We start from the raw sequence: 5713 nt of genomic DNA, 5'->3' as shown, positions 1-5713 counted from the left end.
ATCAGTGCTGAGACTGAGAAGTGAAGAATCATCAAACATGTTCCTCCCCACTGTCACATTTCAGCTTTAGCTTAGCTTAGCTTAGCTTAGCACAAAGACTGTAGACGGGGGGAAACTGTTAGCCTCAAAAACACTTTCAAACGTCTCTGAATCAAGTTTTCTACTTTTGTCGTCTTTTTATAATAATTGTTTTTTTTAAAGAAGATTTGTTGGTATTATTATATTGTGCGACAAATTAACAACAAAAACAAATATACAATAAATATACAAAATAAAGAGTTAATTCTGATACATATCATTAGAACCTGCTTTATACTCAAAGAAGATAAGTCACAAACAGTAATTCAACATATAACTACAGAATGTAAATATTACCGTCTGAATGAGGGTGAATTTACTTTTTGATACTTTGCTGATAATAAATCTGTCCTGTAGTAAAACTGTGTAATGACATATTTATCTTCACTTCTTCAGTGTTAAAATCACTGCAGATCAGAGCAGACAGATGTTTGGACAGAGGTTCCTGCAGCGAGTGTCTGAACGTGTCGCTGCTCGTCCACGATCGCAGTCTCCAGGTGAAAAGGTTTTAAGGTGAGTCAGACCCTGACGTGACTCTGGCTCAGACAAACAGCTGCTGCAGTTTCTGTTCAAACTCATCCAGCTGTGTGAGTAACACCTGGCCTCAGACCTGCTGATGTCATCTGTGACTCACTGATGACATCACACACACACCAGCAAAAGGGAAAATTTTCAGGTAGACTACACCTGGCTTGAGCAGGACCAGAACAGAGAGAAGAGTATGAAGCTGGACAGATGAGAAATATTAACACTTTAATGATCTTAAGAGTACGGAAGCCCAGAGAGACCAGTTTGTTTTTGTTTGTTTTGTTGTTTTTTCTGGGAAGAAAGAAAAATGTATGTAGAAAAGACCCAGTCTGAGTCAGACCGACGATCACTGATGAACTTGATCGATGGCGTTGTCGGCGCAGGAGCTCTCAGCCGCTCCATCACTGGAACCACGTGAACCAAAACTGAGCTGATTAATTGATCTGCTCATTGATCGCTGAGGCCCCTGTGGTCTGAGCGCCGGTCAGCAGCTGAGGCTCTGTGCAGCAGGCGGCTGCTGGTGGTTCATTAGATAGACAGATAGAACAGGCTGCACTGGGGGGGGGGGGGGGGGGGGGGGGGGGGGTGCAGCTGCTCTCTGAGTTAGTTCACTCACTCCAGACGCCGTCTTGGCAGAGAACCATCCAACAATCAGAGGCCTGCAGATCCTCCAGACCTGTGGTGATGAAAACAAACGTCCCCCACTGTGGTCAGTCTGCTCCCTGAGCCAGCGTGATCGTTCAAGGCTGATACGAACGGGGTTTCCCTCCGACCTCAGAGCTACACATTCAGTTACTGTGGTAGGAAACATCCATCCATCAGCTGCTTATCCTAACAGGGAGGGGGGGGGTGACACTGGGCAAGGACCCAACCCAACCCGGGACATCACAGGACTTTGTCTTTGGACTGTGGGGGGACACTGGAGAACCCACAGCCACAGAAAGGCCCAGGCCCGGGGTTCGAACCCAGAACCTTCTCACTGTTCTGCACCACTGTGCCGCCCTGGAAGAAAAAATTTTAGAATTAGAGCTTAAAAAAATTAAGAACAATTATTTGATCCTTAAAATAACTCAATCAACTAATCGACTAAATGTCGTAGCTCCGAGATCATAATGAGGATGATGATTATGTGGACGACACGGGTGTAAGAAACCCTCCTGCTCCTGTACAGACGTTACGTCCATGTCAGCAGCTTCTGACAAGAGGAAGAATAAATGAAATAAAACTTTAGATGAAGAACATGAGATATTTTCCCACATGGAGACAAACTGAAGCTGACTCAGTAACTGGAGGCTGTGTCAGATGAAGTGTAGCTGAGGCCTCGTGGAAAGGTCAGCTGCCCCCCCCCCCCCCCCCCCCCCGGGTGAGCAGCAGTGGTCCTGTCCTGCTGTGGTGATGGATAGGGGAGGGGGTGGTATCTGTACCTGCTATGAAAGCCCCCCCCCCAAGGTGAGACGTGTCCTCCTGACGATGAACGGCGACACCACCACTCTGAACCACGGAGGAAAAGGTCGTCCTGTCAGAGAGATGAGTCTGCTCACTGCTGGTTCCACTCCAATGCTCCGCTGTGATTGGTCAACAGGCTAAGCTGTAACAGAAACCTCTAAATGTTAACAACCACGTTGAATTTGAAGAGTCTGGTGTGTAACGACTGAGTCAGGACTTCCACACAAATCAATACTTTATTTATGGATTATTGGGAGAGTGACAGTGAGTCTCCTGTCTTCTGTCATCACTGCAGCCTCCGCTTCAAACGCTCCACCACCTCGGGGCGCCGGGATCCTCCATGCATCTTTAATTAGCCGGTAACGGATCCCCTGCTGGGCCGCCGGAGTTCACTGAAGTTCACCGACAGGTCATCGTTTGATGTTTCCTCGCTGCTGCTGGAACTTCCTGTGTCCCCACCCAAGGCCGACACCCCTCCCCCACCCCCAGAGGATCCCGCATCGACATGGCAGTTCGTCAGCGTCTCTTTTGTCAGTCGTTTCAAACTGCTGGATATCTGAGTCATTATGAACCGAACTGCGACGTACAAGGAAAGAGATGCATCAGTAAAAACTGGAAACACTGATGTCGTCCAGAGAATCTGATGCAGTGTCTGTTCAATCGAAGCCACACGAACAGCTTCTTCTCAAAAGTCAAATCTGAGATTAAGAGAAAATTTACAGAATGAATGAAATTATAATTGTACAAGGAGAAGGCTCTTCATGTGAGATCACTGTAATCTCGTCTTTCTTTGGGACTTGTGTCTCGTGTTAGTTTGACTTTGTCTGTGTCCTGTTTCCCGCCACAGTGATCGTTTGCCCCGCCCCTAAAGTGTTACACCTGTGTCTTGTTACCTGTCATGAACACGATATGTCCGTAACACCTTGACGGAACTTTTCAAATTTGGCACAAACTCGGACTCACGGACGACCGGATTAGATTTTAGTGATCAAAGGTCAAAGTGACCTCACAAAACACTTTGCAGCCATCACAGCATTTTACACAACGGTTCATATCTTCCTGACTCTGGATAAACAGAGATGCAACCTGAGACTCTGTGGTCTTCATCACGTCTAACCACCAGTTCACATGTTCCAACGTCCCACATTTGTTATTTCCTTTGAGAATTCTTCATCGACAGTATTTTTTCTTAATTGATGTATGAATGAAATACTGTAATTAATCCTGTTCAGCCCCTCATATAAACTGAACCCTGAGCAGTTTTCTTCTCTCCGTCACATCAAAGCGAAGACGCCTTGTCTCAGTGGCCAGAGACACGTTTAATACGAGGCCGTCTTCTTCTTCTTCTGCTGCTGCTGCTGCCAGGAGCGTAATGAGCTCCTCCAGGGCGCCTACATGAATAATGGATCCTTTATTCTATTTTAGAGCCGACAGAATGGCTTCAGTCTTCTGGATGGAGCGGAAGTGTGATCAGATGTGATGGAGCGGCTGGAAATGAAAAAGGGCCCGAGGCGGGACTCCAGGACGCCGCCGTCAGACGACAGAGCTAAACGCTGGATGGCGGGAAGAGATGACTGTGTGGAGGTAATGCTCACGTGAGGACGCTCATTGATCACACACCAGTTTTATTCATGAATGAAAATAACGGCGGGAAAAAAAAAATTTATTGTTTTTAAATTTCAACATTTTAGTTTTTGTGAAGTTTTAATTTTTTTCTGTTTCACTGATTTTTACCTTAAAAAATAAAAGGACTGTAGAGGAAGTGAAGTTACAACCGTCAGTCTGCAGATTCAAATCATGTCAACCTTGACTGAGCAAGCTTTGTGCCGCTCTCGCCTGTCTCCATAGAAACAGGAAATTCATTGTTCACCAAAAGACAATGTAATTAAATCAAAACAATTAAAAGGTTTTAGAAGAAAGAATAAAATGATCAATAATATCAATTAAAATTCAGAGAAAAGTAAAAAAAAAACTAATGAATTAACACAATGCTGTTCAGCTGAAATACTTCAATCTCAGAGAGCCCTGCATTTCAAAATAAAATGCTGCATCCTGTATTGATTCGATAGTGTGTATTTCTTCCACGAAGACAAAATGTCTCATCATCACTCATCTTCATCACTTCAGAGCTCCACCTCAGCTCCCACTGAGCCCAGCTCAGGTTTCTGTTTGTTTGCTCTCCGTGGGTCGCAGCAGTGTGGGGTCAGAGGTCAATGAGGGGTGGGTGAGGGGCGGTGTGGCGAGTCAAGGCCACCAGGAGAGTCTGAAAAGAAAAAAACAAGTTGGAGAGCAGGAAGAAGGATGGACAGAGGCTGGAAACCTGACAGTTTGCCTGTCTGGAGAATTTCAAAATAAAAGCAGGTTGACTGACAGTCGCTGTGTGTCCTGAACAGGGCGGCGTAGGGTTACAGAGGCACGTGCGCACGCACATGCACACGCACACACACACATAATCACACAGACACACACACACACACAATCACACAGACACACACACACACACAGACACACACACACACACACACACACACACACAAAATCTGAAAACAGGTTAGTGAAAACACAAGTTAGTGCAGTGCATGTTTTTCCCTCTGGAATTAAACAGACTTTCACCCACAGAAAAGATTTCAATGATTTTCTAAAGTAATTCTGGGTTTTCGACTCTGACGACATCAAAGTCACAACCGTCATTTCCTCAGAGCTTCATTTGTAACATGTCGTGAAAATTCTTCATAAAACATCATTAATTTTCAAACCATTTATGATGAATGATGAACCAAAACGTCTGAGAGTCGACAGGTCGCCTGTGAAGCTCCGCCCCTCTGTGGATCAGCATGCAGAGCAGGCGTCGGCCGAGAAGAAGCCGCTTGATAATTATTGATTGTGTCTCTTCATGCATGAGGTAATTTGGGATGTTCCTCATTTGCATGTGGTCCGGGGGGATTCAGCCTCCGGGTGTCAGAGCTCAGCGCCGCTGTCTGCTGTAATCTCTGCTGAGGGGATTTAACGTGTGACACGTTCACACTTCCTGTCTGGGAGGCGTCATCGCCTCCTGATCAGACAATCAGCCGCGCTGACACGCAGGAGAAATGTGATTTGAGAAAGGGCAAAGTATGAATTGCAGATGTGTCTCCCCCACCGCGTCCTGCGGAGGGCGGCGGAACGTCTGGGAGCGGGATTGGATGAGGATGGAGGAAAGGGGGAGGAGTTTAAATTGTGTGTCGGTGCACCTGGACACAACACAAACCAGAATCACCCGCTCCACTCAGACGCCCAAAGTCTAATCAGTTCCTCCTTCAGTCCAACTGAATGTTTGAGATTCCTGTGAGAAGTTCATGTTCACAAGACCAAAATCATGTTTCTGAGGTCAACGAGACCTTGACCTTTGACCTTTAGCCACCAAAATATAATCAGTTCATCCTTGAGTCCTAGTGAATGTTTGTGCAGAATTTGAAGAAGTTCTGTCGAGGTGTTACTGAGATATCCAATCAGCCAATCAGAGGACCAGGAACACATGCCACACCCCAGTCTCCAGACCTGGATCCTGTAGGAACCTGTGGGAGAACATGATGTCGTCATGACAACATGGAGTCTCCAAGGAAACGACCCAGACACGTTATTGTCTTTAAGCAGTGTGAAAACATCGTCAGAGCCGTGTGTG

The 5713-nt window shown here is 46.1% G+C and overlaps 1 long non-coding RNA gene across 1 annotated transcript; it reads right to left on the bottom strand.

The window, feature by feature from the left end:
* Window positions 1-3714: 3714 nt before the first annotated feature.
* Window positions 3715-5713, bottom strand: LOC130187436 (uncharacterized). Its single transcript, XR_008830455.1, has 2 exons — window positions 4809-5713; window positions 3715-4315 (listed from the first exon to the last, which is right to left on the bottom strand). It is a non-coding gene; the product is annotated as an uncharacterized LOC130187436 (long non-coding RNA).

This window comes from Seriola aureovittata, chromosome 19 (genome assembly GCF_021018895.1).
Source record: "Seriola aureovittata isolate HTS-2021-v1 ecotype China chromosome 19, ASM2101889v1, whole genome shotgun sequence".
In the NCBI taxonomy this organism is placed as follows: Eukaryota; Metazoa; Chordata; class Actinopteri; order Carangiformes; family Carangidae; genus Seriola; species Seriola aureovittata.
This window is presented reverse-complemented; position numbering and strand designations above follow the sequence as displayed.